General features: G+C 38.2%; 1 protein-coding gene across 1 annotated transcript in view; it reads left to right on the top strand.

The window, feature by feature from the left end:
- The first annotated feature begins 1,623 nt into the window (after positions 1-1,623).
- VRK1 (VRK serine/threonine kinase 1) overlaps positions 1,624-13,741 on the top strand; it is a 99,917-nt gene continuing 87,799 nt past the window's right edge. The window contains exon 1 of the mRNA XM_087726143.1: positions 1,624-1,738. The gene's annotated coding sequence lies outside the window, so the exon portion shown is untranslated. The remainder of the gene's footprint in view (positions 1,739-13,741) is intronic.

Below are 13,741 nucleotides of genomic sequence, written 5' to 3' on the forward strand. Positions count from 1 at the left end.
TGACTACAAACAATGGTATTATCAAGTACCGGTAGCAACAATGGCATATTGGAAGATCTGCAAGAAATATCATTTGCCTACAAGCAAGAACTGGTGAGACCATAAAATAGACAAAGTAATAGAAAATGAAGAAGCAAAAGTGCTCTGAGACTTTGGGATCCAAGCAGACAAACACCTGTCACATAACACCCCAGACTTGACAATTGTTAAGAAAAAGAAAAAAGTATGGATAGTAGATGTTGCAGTACCTGGAGATAAAGATAAAAGGTAAAGTAGCCCCTGCAGATTTTACTCCACTAGTCATTGCCGATTATAGAGGGCGATGCTCATTTCCATTTCAAGGCCATTGAGCTAGCACTGTCCGAAAATATTTCTGCAGTCATGTGGCCAGCATGACATTGCATACCTTCCCATGAAAGTGGTACATGTTTATCTACAAGCATTTGTATGCTTTCAAACTGCTAACTTGGCAGGAGCTAAGGTATAGATGGGAGCTCATCACTACGGTGGCACAATGGTTTGAATGCAGTACTGCAGGCTATTTCTGCTAATCACCAGCTGCCAACAGTTTGGCAGTTCAGGTCTCACTGGCTCAAAGTTGACTCAGCCTTCCACCTTTCCAAGGTTGGTAAAACGAGGACCCAGATTTTGGGGGGCAATAGGCTGGCTCTTTAAACCACTTAGAGAGGGCTGTAAAGCACCGTGAAGTGGTATATACTGTTTCCCTGAAAATATGGCATGTCCTGAAAATAAGGCCATGGCATCTACTTGCTGTCTCCCAAGTCCCAGTTGATCAGCATCCCACACAGGAGAACCGAGCTGGAAAGCAGGTTAGTGGGGTGGGGAGGGAATGGGGATTTTACAGTATCCTTGCTATGGAGTAGAGTGAAAATGGAGATTTTACAGTATCCTTCCCCTGGAGTGGGGTGGGAAGGGAATGGAGATTTTGCAGTATCCTTTCCCCAGGAGTGGGGTGGGCATGGGGATTTTGCAGCATCCTTCCCATGCCACACCCACCAAGCCCCATCCCACCCACAGAACCGGTAATAAAATGTTTTGGATCCCACCACTGCAACCAATGCAGATCCCACAGCAGGGCTGACACATGTGCACACCAAGATCTGCACAAAACCATGTGGGCCACTGCATTTTGAACCAAAATTCTGGATGCTTTTCAAGGGCAGCCCCATATAGAGTGTGTTGGAATAGTCAAGACAGGAGGTGACTAGGGCACGAGTGACAGTGAATAGGGATTGCTGAACCAGGAAAGGGAGCACAATCCGCAGTTGCACAAAGGCCCTCTTGGCCATGACTGCTTACATTCTGCTTACATTCATATATATCAGTAATTATCCCTTATTAAATGTGCAGATCCATCCATTTCCTTTTCCTTCACTTTTCCTTTCTTTCTGTCTCATCCACCATCTCTATACAGTAGTTGGATAATCAGAGAATTGTTTAAGCACATGATATTTGCATCTAATTATGTTTAAATCTTTGGGCCATTTAATTTGGGTATTTCAGAGGTAGATTTACTGATGTGACAAATGGTTCAGTTTATGTCATAACAGCATGACATAACAATACATGAACATAAAGGTCATATGAATAAGGGATTTTCTTAGGTTCTGTATACATCATCTCTAAGAAGCATTCAGGATGGATGGGAACTTGCAAAATGCGGCATGAGGCCCTCTGATTCTTATAATGGACGGCTAGGAAGATGACTAACGCCAATGTAAGGACCCCAATCAAAATTTACTTCCATTTCATGACTGATGATTGCTGTAGCTATTCTTAACCATTGTTATAACTTACTATATGTGAGCACTATGCTGTACATTAAAATGGCAGCAATTTTGATTCACATGATGGCCTATTAACACCAAAGAATGTACAGGTCAATATATACATTAAGCTGTTACTGGCATTTTGATCTACTGGGGATTTAACTAAAATGTTCTATGTATATGAATGTATGTGTATGGCAGGGGTGGGTTCCGGCTGCTGCTACTGCCAGTTTGCTCAGGGACGTGCTGTGCGCATGCTTGAAGCGCGCTACATGCACAGTACTAAAAAGCAAGATGGCGGCGCCTATGGTGCTGCCGACAGAACCGGTTTAGGGATGTGGCAGGCCGAGTTACTACCTACTCAGCCAAACTGGTCCAAACTGGTAGGAACCCACACCTGGTGTATGGGTGTATATATATATAAATACCCACACACACATGTATTTATGTGCTTTCACTGATAATTTCCCCTAACTTACAGAATTTCTTAACTCAAATTTCCCTGATGTCATTTTTTTTCTATTTCCTTGACACATGTTTGTAAAGTACATATTTCTCAGATGTAAACTTGAAAAACTATTCTTTTTTGCACGCAATAACAATATAGCTTGGATTAATTTTTCTACCAAAATACAGGTGTGTGTGTGTGTGTGTGTGTGTGTACACGCATGCAGATTTTTGACCAGGGAATGAATGAAGCTAACAGATCCGTTAAGTGCTGTCATCCATGCCATGAGATGTAATCTATTTTGTCAGGTTTTCAGAAGTACACTCCCAATGAGATTTGTGGCTGATTTCTTTTATATCTCCTGTATAGCAACATTTGACAAATCCTTAAAACCTACAGAGACAAGTACAAAATCATTTTGCTTCTTCCAAGCAACTAGAATGAGGAACTGGAATAACTTTTTTTAATCAGGCCCTGAATTGATCTGTAGCTGCAGCAGCACAGTTGATGGCCTCTTATGAACTTAATTTTTTTCCATTAGATTAGGTTGCAAGTTAGTAACATGAGAAAAAATCATACTGACCATGCTTTTCTTACCAATGATGGTTTGTAACACCTCTTGTGTGATTGTGTGGCAATGCTCAATAAATCCCAAGAAGGGCTGTTGGCACACTGCCCTTAACAGTCAAAGCATTTTCCCTTTAGAGCAAAGACTTGCCTGAATTTGGCAGTCAATTTAATAATCCAATTTGCTTGATATTACCTACATCAGCCTTCCCCTACTGCTATCTTCCAGATGTGCTAAAAATTCACAATTGGCTAAGAATTATGGGTATCAAAGTCTAAGGAGCCACCAAGATTGGGAAAGGCTATTCTACGTTGACCAAAAACCGCTCACTTCAGAGTTTCAAAAATAAATATTTAAAAGTCATATCTGGGGATTAAAGGGTGTTTTTTTAAGGGAGGGGGTTGTCTGCATGCAAAGTCAATCTGCAAAAAGTTATAATGACATGCTTTGGAATTGTAGCTCAGAAAAAGGAATAAATTCGATTGATTGTATTTTTGGGTAGGGCTGGTTATAAAAAGGATTATTCTCATCTTATTTCTTGGGCAAACCCCATTGTTTTGGCAAATGCACTCCCATGGTTCCCTAGAGCAGGGGTGTCAAACTCAAGGTCTACCGAGCCAGATATGGCTCACAATGTACTTTGATATGGGCCACCCAGGAAACAGCAAAGGACCGGCTTGGGAGCCCGTTTTTCGGGCAGAGCACTTGGGCCACCACAGGTACCTCCAACACAAATGATGTGGAGCTTGCCATTTCCACCCTGCCCACTCCCCCCGCAAGGTCAAACACAACCCTGATGCGGGTCTCAATGAAATCGAGTTTGACGCCCTTGTTCTATAGGCCTCCTTTCTGGGTGATGGAATGCTGTGGCTCTCCTAGGATTCTCTACAGCAGCGTATTTCATCTCCTTGTTCCCAAAACATGCCAACGTTTTCTATTGATATTATTTTGCTAGGAAGCACCCAAGCATCACGTCCTGTAAGTAATCATAATTACCAGCTTTGTAATTGTTAATCAGGTTTGGTCTGTTGTCTTCAGGGTATATCAATGGACTGAATCAATGCAAATTAAGGGGAATTCACATTAAGCCCTGTGCAAAAGCAGATAAACAGAATAACAGTTAAAATATACTTAAGTATTTGACATACACACTTTTTTTAAAAAAAGCACCAAGGGTCTTACCATAACAATTGCAGGTTCCTGGATTGTTTCTCTCTCTGCAGCACTGATGTATATACACCTTTAACAACAACACTAATAATATCCAGCTTGGTCACAGGTTAAACAACAGTCATTTTGCCCAGCAATTCAAACTCCCATTGCAATTTGCCAAGCAGCTGAGTGCATTGGCTACAAAGCCACATAGTGTAACCATTTGCATTAAAAGAGGGTGTCATTGTATTACCTCTTAGCTTTGGTTGAAATTAGAAGTAATGTCTACATTTATCTTTTATTCCTAGGAGTATGAAATTGTGCTAATAATAACAATAATAAAGCCAGTTCCTAAAAGCTTAGTGAACTCTACACAGAATTCTTCTCCCACTTCCATCCACACCTCATTTTTCCCCCTTCTGCTCGAGCAAGGGAGTAAAAAGATCATGAATAATAAATATGGAGATAAGAGAACTGAAACTGGGAAATCAATTTACTGCAAAATATTTGCATGTTTTATTAAAAGAAACTGTGCATAAACCCCACAACAGGAAGGAATGATTTATATTTTGATTTGATTTGTATACATTATACCTCTGGGAGAATGGATGCAACTTAGTCATCCCTGCAAGACTTTGCCTTCTCCTAGAAGAATTGACTTCTGCTGTTGCTGCTCCTTTTTTAAAAACAATAATTGCTTCCGGCGTGAAAATGATCAGTTTTCCTGATGGAGGAAGTCTGGAGCTTTATACATACCATTTGGAGTCTTCTTATCTTTTAGGGACCTAGGAGAAAGAGAAGAGAGTTTTGTAATTTCTTCTTCCACAATTAACACATCTGGATATTCTTTCATTAGATGGTTTTCCCATCACTGCTTTACATTTGTCTGCATCAGCTCTGGGGAAACCTAAATGATGGTAAAATGTGACCGCGCTAATCTTGTGAAGCAACATTCCCCAAGAGATCCTAGAAGTCCTATTATTAAATTTATACATTGTCTATTTCACTATCCGAAGTGACTCTTCACAGTGGCCAAATAATGAAAAAAAATCTTAATTATTGACACTGCTACATCTTATATAAAACTTATAATTATTAAAAACTAATAATAATACTAATTAGTTCTGATACTATCAAAATCAACCCTTAACATTTGTATGGTACTTTTGCATGTTCAAAGCTCTTCTTACCTATGGCTTCTTCAACAACAGGCCAGAAGGCTGCATGTCGACTGAGTTTTAACACAGCCTATTTAATGGCCATTTGAACTTGTTCTTTTTACTGCTTGCTTGGAGCTCTTAAAAGTATTGTGATTGTCATCTACCTGACAATAGCAGACCACATTGTACCATTGAAAGAGGTACGCCATCCAATATTGCACATACAATAAATGGGCTTCTATTTTACATAAACACTTACATGAGAAATGTTGTCATAGTTGGGGGTTTTCAAATCAAAACTCTGCCTCACTCGAAGTGCAGCTTTTAGCTCAAACTGATGCTCCCCTGGATATAAATAATAATAGTGCAATGACCCTTTGATAGTTCTATAGTTTGTAAAGTTGGCCTTTTCTTTTAACCTTCCTTCTGCATCCTGTTTTTCTCCTAGTCACCTAAAAGCCTTCCAAACTGGAGCTTGAGAAAAAGTCAGCATGTGGAGAATTAGTTCATTCAGGAAATTTTAGACTTAACAACTCACCAGTGGAATAATACAGACTTTTTCATGCAGCTCACTTGCAGGATATAAGGCAAGAATCTTCTGTTACCTGATCTGCTTAATGCTTTCTTTGCCTCTATGTCATATACCCCAATTGCTAATTCTGCCTTGAGTTCTATGGGCTCTGCTTGGTTTAAGAAAAAGAACATAAGCAATGATTGGATTAGATAACTTCTTAGAATCTTTTCCAGTCCTAAAATTCTGCTGTGAATCAATCTGCTATTGAACCTCAAGGTGGCAGAATGGGATCTGTTTTACCGATGGATGGGACCAAAGCCACACTGGGGGAATCCAGACATGTGTTACATCTTGCCATGTACTGTATGCTCTATTTCTTCAGAGACTATGACAAAGAGCTTTGACATGTACTATCCTTTCCTGGCAGTTGGTCATTCTGTATCACAATGGAGGAAGGGAGCATCTCTCTCTTACTCGTGCCTCTAGTATTTGACTTCTAGCCAAGAACAAACTGCCCCAAACTGGATTCCTGCAAATGAAAGCATCTGGGAGCAGAGTGTGGTTTTCGGGATTAGGCATAAGGACAATAACCTTTCCATGCTGATACATCCTGGTAAATCTCACTCTGCTCTGTAGGTAAGCCAAGAACAAGGTTACAGAATGCAGCAGTCTGCCAAATGCTAGTTGTGTGATTATTCAACATTTATATTTTGGCCCAACTCGGTCGCAATCTTTTGGTATGCCTTCTTCCTTCCCCTAGCACAGTGCCTTCTAGCCATGCAGACCTTCCCTGGTATTAATGAATTGGTAATTTGAAAATTTACTTCAGGTTGTGGCTTTGATTTTTCACAAAGTGTTTCTGAATGCCTGCAGCTAATTATGTTTTCAATAATATATTGTTGAAGAAACCTTGACTTTCTTGGGTTGGCTTCAATCTGCCTTAATTAGAGACTGTTAAAAGCACTCTTCATGGTCTCTTGAATTATTTGGTTTTCTTTTGTTACTTACAGGAGGACATTGCACATAGACTTGACCTACAATTTGTGGCTTTTCTGCACATCTTATGTTAAACTTTCAGTTGTTAATATCAGAGAATGATGCTTTACTGCTTTCATGATGAATTCTTTGTACTAATATGTAATTTCTGGCTAAGGAGGAGGTTTTTCCTCCATAACCTTGGCTATCATGAATGTGAGGAAAACTTCTTGTCTCTTAGAAGCAAACAACCAAATGGTGGTCTCCAGAGGCTGAGGCCAAAGTTGCTTACACAAGATAATACTTGGGGCAAAATGACATATATTTATGAGATTTTGGAATAATTTGTGCCTCTCCTGGAACCCAGACAAGTGATGTTATAACTACTGATATTTTCATTAATGGGATTTTCTCCTTGTACCTTGTTTCTTCTGAGTCCTTTTGATAATGTACCTGGCCACAGCTATTTTGTCAAGAACATCTTTTTCTATGCCATTCTGCCTGCCCCTTTGTGTCATGCCATACCGTCCAAATTCCAAAAGCTAATCTTCACTGTGACGTATGATGGACATGCATACATTTATTTAAAGGGTAATTCTTGGCATAAAAAGAGGAAAGATAATAATGTTTGCATTAAGGAATATGTAAAAATATAAATTTAGAAGTTAATGCTATAAATTAAGTAGAACCCATAAGGAACAATCCACTAAAATGAGTAAGTCTGTGACCAGATGTTAGGAGGAATTTTTTGCCCTGCTGTCCACATTAACAATTGGATGAGTCCTGCTCTTCCTTCCAATGTTTCTTTTGGAGATAGTACAGTTTTTCAAGAAGACTATCCTTTGTACAGTAGGGAGTGCTATTTCTCCCTCTTTCCAATCTATACTCTAAATGTTAGCCAAAGAAATGCCATCACTGCTAGTGCTCCAATAACTATATCATTCATAGTTTTATAAATACAGATACACATACACACACACATACATACTAGCACTCTAGTAAGTACATTAATCATATTAAACTGAAATACCTCTTGCTGGAGTTCAAAAGGCCTGCATCTGGGTCATAACATTTTCTTCAGAGCTAACATTTAAACAGAAGGAAGAATTGTGTCACTTCTCTTAATTACTAGCAGTTGCAGAAATCTTAATAAAAAGAATGCTTTATAGGAACTACGCAGATGTCAGATCTTAAACAAACATCTGCTTGAAAGGGAAGGTTCATCTTGTGCCCATAAAGTATTAAAGAGGACGCTGTGATTTAAAAAAAAACAACCCATGGCCATAAGTTGTATTTAGCTCTCTTGAAGCTGCTGTCTGTAATGTCAAAAAAAAAAAAAAAAAAAAAACCACACCAAGAAAAAAAAAACCTTGGAAAGGTTAATAATGGCCTTTCCAATGTCATATTCTACACTTTATGTGTTGTAGTAATTATTATCATTATAGCTGTAAGGATGTCTAGTTATCTTTCTTAATCACATGCTATAAAGAAGTGCTTCAGAACACATATCTATTATTTAATCAAAATTTCACAGTTATTGGCATTTACGCTTCTAGAAGGGCTGTGTTTATTTTCTGTTTGCAGGGGGGAACAGAGACTCCCAGAAGAAAGGGGATCTCCATCCATGCCCACTTGAATCACTGTCTCATCATGTGACAATCTGTGCTATTAATATCAGAGACTGCTAATACATGTTATTAGGTCTTACTCCCTTATACTTTTGGTTCTCTAGGAAAAACACTTTTATTCACAGATAAGGGCTGTAGGAACAGAAATAGTGTCTACTTTAGATGAATCCCTCAACCAGGACTATGTCCAAGAGTTTTCCAAATGATGGGTGAAAAAAATTCAAAACTGGTAGAGATGGAATATGTCTTCAAGCTCTTCTACTCTAATCCCCCCAATCATCTACCAAATGCTAAAATACACCTGATGATTGGCCATTCAGCTTCTGTTGTAACACAGATGAGCCAATAATCTATTAAGACAGCGTGCTATTGTACCCTGTTTCCCTGAAAATAAGACCTCCCTAGATAATAAGGCCAAAGGGGCTTTTGAGCGCAGGCACTATAATAAGCCCTCCCCACAAAATAAGCTGTCCCCGACAATATTGCAACACAGCAGCAGCCATGAGGTGACCACGCTCACTGCCTCCTGAATCTCAAAAATAATAAGACCTCCTCAAAAATAAGGCCAAGCACTTATTTCGGAGGTCAAAAGAAAATAAGGCCCTGCCTTATTTTTGGGGAAACACTGTAGTGGTTAACACTGGAAGTTTTTCCTAACCAAAAAACCCCAACAACCTTCCTTTTTTTGAATAAGCCAGGTTTGCTTTAGCTATGGTTTGTTAAACGAGCCAGAAGAGTGTTGCCCCATTTTATGACTTTTTTCACCATATTTATTAAGTGAATCACTGAAGTTGTTAAATTAGTAACGTGGTTATAAAGTGAGTCTGGCTTCCCCATTGACTTTGCTTGTCAGAAGGTTGCAAAAGGTGATCAACGTGACCCCAGGACACTACAACCGTCATACGTGTGAACTAGTTGCATCCAAATGTAAATCATGTGACCATGGGGATGCTGCCACAGTCATAAGTGTGAAAAATAATCATAAGGCTTTCAGTGCCATTGTAACTTCAAATGGTCACTAAATGAATTGTTGTAAGCCGAGGACTATCTGTAGTTGGAACGGAACTACTTAGGATTGAAAAGATATTCACCAACAGTTGATAATGATTATAGACTTTTATCAGCCAAATAAAGCTGCTAAGCAAGGATCCACCAACCATAGTTGCTAAGGTGTTCTGGACAATTATATTTCTAAAATCTAATTTACATGCAGTAACAAGGACACTTTTCCATGCGGTCGAGCTTGACCTCATCAAGCCAAGCAAGGCGGCCACCTGAACATCCAGCTGTGCTTTTGTTTTTCATTCCAGCTGTAAAGACTCCTTGGTACTCTCTCTCTTACACACATACATACACACACACAGACACAGACACACAGAGTCAGAGACAAAGAGAGACAGAGTGAGAGAAACACAGACAGACAGAGACAGACAGAGAGACAGAGTGAGAGAAACACAGACAGAGAGACAGTGTGTGTGTGTGTGTGTGTGTGTGTGAGAGAGAGAGAGAGAGAGAGAGAGAGAGAGAGAGAGAGAGAGAGAGAGAGAGAGAGAGAGAGAGAGAGAGAGAGAGAGAGAGAGAGAGAGAGAATGCAATATATTTGTTTGAAATTTGACAAATTTACAGTAATGGCAATAAATGCCTGCAAATTTGTTACAGTATAAGAAAGGGGAAACTGTACTGGCAAACTTTACCTCATTATATAAAAAACTACAATACTTATGCTCTCCAAAGTCTGGCAAACTTTATTCTCTTTTGAAATGTGTTAACAAGTAAAAAGAAAGGAAAGTTTTTTTAAAAAAGTTGCAACCATTTGTTAATTTGTCACGATCTTTTAGAATGTCATAGAACTGGTTGACTTTCAATTAGGTCTAACATTAATTGGTTGTTTTCTAATCTTTTGAAGTGGAGGCTGAATTTTGGAATTGCCATAACATCCTACGCTATAGTATATGTTTCCATGCCAATGTAAGGTGAGTCACAATCATTCTGACAAGGCTACAGTGAGACACTCTTCTGTCTTAGTCTTAGATCAGGTTGTCCTGGAGTGTACACTGCAGGTGTACATCGCCATTTTGAATTAGGATTTTGGGTATTGCTGCTTCTTTGAGCAATGGCTTGGAGCAAAGTAGAGCAATTTGTAAGTAAGTCTAGTTATCTTTGATGCAGGCAACATGTGGCACACATCTGAAATGCATTTATTGAATATACTTTGTTTGTATTTTATAGGATAATAGTAAAATCTAAGGAAAATGGAGGTGGAGAAATATGTGTCTTTTTTTCCCAGAAGCTGCTCCAAATGCAGTCAGCAGTGTCTGACTCTGTTTGCATTGTCTAATTTTGTCTAAAAGGAATGCAGTTCTATTATCCTCTTACCTGGGAACAAGCCTCATTTAACTCAATTGGACTCACATCTGAATGGGCTCGTGTAAGATTGCACACCACAGTAGCAATTTATTTCAACACTATACAGAAGTTAGAAGTACCTACACAGATGGTTTTATGTAGGCCAGAAAGGAAAAGGTTGAAATAACTGCTCCATTTGTGTGGCAAATTTATTCTCTAATCCTCCATAATGAAACTTCCAATGTATAGATTCATGTTTAGAAATCAACTTTACCAAGTCTAGTCAGATTCTAAATAGGAAGGCTTTTGTTTTTCATGAATAGGCATGCAGAGCAAAAGGGTATGCAGCTAATCATGCCACGGTTTACTTTGGATGCATGTTTTATGAAAAAAGGTTGGACATGATAAAACCAAGCAGGATCAGATTTGATTAGCACTTAAATGGGAGGCCACCGGGAAATTTCAAACTATAAACTAAGAAATTCTTACATTTTCATATCAACCTCAAAAGTTCAGAGTTGATATTAAGCATGTTCTCACCAGTTCTGGAGAACTGGTAGCAGAAATTTGGAGTAGTTCGGAGAACCGATAAATACCACCTCTGACTGGCCCCACGTCCATCTATTCTCTGCCTCCCGAGTCCCAGCTGATCAGGAGGGAATGGAGATTTTACAGTATCCTTCCCCTGGAGTGGGGTCAGAATGGAGATTTTACAGCATCCTTCCCCTGCCATGCCCACCAGGCCACACCCACCAAGCCATACCCCACCCACCAAGCCACACCCACATAACCAGTAGTAAAAAAAAAATGAATCCCACCAATGCAACAGTTGCAGAGTATAGATTCTAACTTTGCGTAGTCAAGGAAAAAATTATGGGTGTGACCATGCATAGAAAAATGCATTCTCCATTTTAAAAGTTTGTAAACCTTTATACTGTTCAAGCCATGCTTTGCAGAGAATAGACTATAGGATTATAACTAAATAATGCCTATTGACTGATACTCTCTGGACCATGAAATATTATGAAGTAATCCCGTATTGTCCTTTGTCCCACCAAATATTTTAAATCGTATATTTACATAATCCACTAGAAATGGAAGAACATAAGCAGGGCGGGTCTAGCCCTTACATTAAAATTTTGATTATACATTTGTTGGTCAACTAACAAAAACAATCTCTGAAAGCATTAATTAGCACATCAGTGATAAATACAATGGCAAAACCAGCCATGCTTGTGTGAGTGCATTGTACAATATACATACAAACACATATCAATGCCTGGGAGTGGTTTTACATTGGACAGAACGAGATGAAAAACATCTAAAGTAAGTTATACAATTTTTACAGTCTTGGCATACATTATAGTGGAAAGACAATTATAGCACAGTAGACAGAAAAAGGACTTACAGCTCCTGAAAAGTCTTCGTTCAGAAAGTGCTAGAAGATAAATCAATGAAATAAAAGACCAGGCACCTCTGCTCTATTAGTGTGACCTTTATGTTCTTCAGTTAGTTACCTTAACTGTGAACAATCACATTTCCTGTACTCTGCAAACATAATTGAGTTGTTCAAACTGAGATATTCAAAAAGATTGTCCACGCTTCTTGTCCAAGCATTGTAATTTGTCAAAAAGTGATAGGAAAAGGGAATATTTTGAAACAGTATTTATGACTCACTGGATAGAAACAGTCTCAGATTCTCATTCAGCCTTGTAATTCATTGGATGATCTTCTGCAGGCTCACCATGACCAACTCTCTGTAGCCAACTTGCCATGGCCAACTCTCCATAGGACAACTTGCCATGGCCAACATACTGGGGGACAATTTGCTGAAGGAGAAGAGTTACACTAATATCGAAGAAATGGTGGAATATAATCATTAAAAACTGGTTGCCAAAGGGGGACAAAATGAAATGTGAATGACAAAAATTAAAATATTTTTAAAGTTATTTTAAATAATTAAATTGAATTGTTGAATTGTTCATGGCAAGTTGTCCTGTGGCGTAGTGACTATAGCGAGTTGTCCCATTCTGCACTTATTCTTAGTGTGACTTGTTTCAGAGATTAACATACCTTTTTGCCAGCCTATGTATAATTTGTAACACTTTGGATACTGGCACAGGATGTTTTTCATTTTGTTCACCTCTTCTTTTGTTCATTTCTGCTTTTTTTGTAGGACTATTACAGGTATTAAGTACTATATGATGAGGTGTACAGTGTAAAAGCCCTGCATGATGGTAGGTTAGTTTATTGCTTTATATGCATCCCAAAGTTTCTTGTTAAACATTCATAATTTTCCAAATGTTGAAAGGTACTCCTCCAATCAATAAGTAGCAAAAATATACATATAAGAGAAAAGGGCAGAAAATGTATAATGGGAAGTAGTGTTCAAATTTTGCATTATTTGAGAGAAAATGTATAAAAAAATGTGGATATGGAACAACATTGCATACAAAAATGTTGAAAGCAGAAACAATGTTAGGAACATGTATTTTTCTTTGTGAACTTTTTTTTTAAAATGAATAAACCAATGCAAAAATGAAATGAAATGATTTTAAGATTAGAATAAAATATAGACCGGAAAGCAAATGAAGATGACAAATATTTACAATTTTATAAAAAAATAAATTTTATGCAACAAAATAGAATTTCCTTCCACAAGTTTTGAAGTTGTTCACGAATATAAAAAGGTTTTTAAAAAAGTGAATTTGGCTTGACAGATAATTACCTCCAAGCAATTTATTATCCATGACAAACCACAATGGCTCAGTTTACTACACACTGTGAAAACCAAACCACATTATCATTTAATGTGTGATTTGTGAACCCAAGTCTCATGAAATTATAACTAATATTTATTTAATTATCCAATTAATATGGCTGCCCATCTGAATTAGAATGAATAGAATAGAATAGAATTCTTTATTGGCCAAGTGTGATTGTACACACAAGGGATTTTGTCTTTGGTGCATATGCTCTCAGTGTACATAAAGAAAAATAAATTATAATACATTCATCAAGAATCATAAGGTACAACCCTTAGTGATAATCATAGGTTACTAATAAGCAATCAAATCCTACTAGTAAAGACATAAAACAATATAAGTTGAAAGATACAAGCAATATGGTTATAGTCATAAGTGGGAAGAGGTAGCAATAG

This window comes from Thamnophis sirtalis, unplaced genomic scaffold (assembly GCF_051295495.1).
Source record: "Thamnophis sirtalis isolate CommonGarterSnake01/CBP01778 unplaced genomic scaffold, rThaSir2_p1.2 scaffold_1, whole genome shotgun sequence".
NCBI classification, from domain to species: domain Eukaryota; kingdom Metazoa; phylum Chordata; class Lepidosauria; order Squamata; family Natricidae; genus Thamnophis; species Thamnophis sirtalis.